This window comes from Callorhinchus milii, unplaced genomic scaffold (genome assembly GCF_018977255.1).
Source record: "Callorhinchus milii isolate IMCB2004 unplaced genomic scaffold, IMCB_Cmil_1.0 Scaffold32, whole genome shotgun sequence".
In the NCBI taxonomy this organism is placed as follows: domain Eukaryota; kingdom Metazoa; phylum Chordata; class Chondrichthyes; order Chimaeriformes; family Callorhinchidae; genus Callorhinchus; species Callorhinchus milii.
The window spans coordinates 2,476,407-2,477,866 of NW_024704773.1; the positions used below are offsets into that span (position 1 = coordinate 2,476,407).

A 1,460-nucleotide genomic window follows, 5' to 3' on the forward strand; every position below is an offset into this window, starting at 1 on the left:
TTTATGTAGACATGTGAAAGAATGTAAACCAGGGAGACTTCCTCACAGTGCATTGCTAAATGTCTGACTTCTACCAGCTGCAATTTAACCCATTGCCTCAGAAACTATAATAATAAAATAATCTTTGCTTTTGATATAGCGCTTTTCACAGCTTCTAGACGTCTCAAAGCGCTTCACAAAATAGACTGTAAAGTGAATTGACTGTATATTTGTGGGCAAAATGCAGCAGCTAATTCCGCACAGCAGTGTCCCACAAACAGTTGTGGATTGAAATGACCAATTTATTATTGTTTTTTGAGGGACTTTTATTATCAGGCATGTGGAGAAAGGAAACTTGCCCAAGGTTTCACCCTGCCGGGAATCGAACCCAGGTCTCTCGCTTGCAAAGCGAGTGCTCTAACCACTGAGCTACAGGACTCCACTATCCCTGAGAGTGGCAGTAGGTGTGGACTAAATGCACTTACTTTGTTTCCTTTAGATTCATATTAAATTTTAAATTGAAATGTTTTATTTGATGTTCATCNAAAAACTAATTTTCCCACAAATAGACACATAGAAAGATCATACTGTATATTTCTGAATGTGTATGATTCATCCCTGAAATAATGGAGCTGACAAATATGGAAAATATTAAAATCAAGAAAGCAATTTCATCTTAGTATGCTTAGTTACATTTGAAGCATTGAATCAGTACATCAGTACAGTATAAAACCATGGCTGAGGTGTCATCCTAGCTCAGTTGATAGCTCTCACCTAAGTCAGAAGGTTTTGAGTTCAAACCTTACATTGGAACTTTGAACTCCTTAAGACTGACTCACCAATACAAGTGCTGAGGGAGAAGATGCTGTTCTTAGGATCAGATGCTAAACTGAGGTCTCTTCTATCTGTTCAGATGAAGGCTAGAACACAAATCACTGTATAAAATTACCCGACTATAAACTTTAAAATCTATTAGATGTTTCCAATGGGGAAAAAAATATTGGAGTAAAAAATGCAGTGTTTCGTAACAGATTTGTTGTGTTAATTACCCCCATCCCATTTTAACATCCTGTGACGATACTATTTGAAAAGAAAAGAGAGTTTCTCCTGGTGTCGTTGGCCAATAATGCTCTAGATAAAGCTCATTATTCGCTTCATGGTTGTTTATAGGACATTGCTGTGCGCATATTGGTTGCAGTTTGGCCTGCTATGTAAAACACTATGTTTTACAGTGTATCCTGCGGCTTTGAGACATTTTGACAATGTGTAACATTATTTCCAAACTACATTCACTACAATAATTTGTTTGAAAAATGTTTTCAACATCTAGATGTTTCTGCACACTTTACTTGGAAACTAAATACCATTGGATTTTCAAGAGCTCAGGATTTGGGATGAAACACACCATAAATGTTATAGTTTTAAATATTTAACAGTTTTCAAAACAACACAACTAACTATTGAGATAATACATGCCATAA

General features: G+C 36.1%; 1 non-coding gene across 1 annotated transcript; it reads right to left on the reverse strand.

Moving 5' to 3' along the window:
• Window positions 1-346: 346 nt before the first annotated feature.
• Window positions 347-418, reverse strand: trnaa-ugc. The gene has a single exon. It is a non-coding gene; the product is annotated as a tRNA-Ala (tRNA).
• Between the last annotated feature and the right edge of the window lie 1,042 nt (window positions 419-1,460).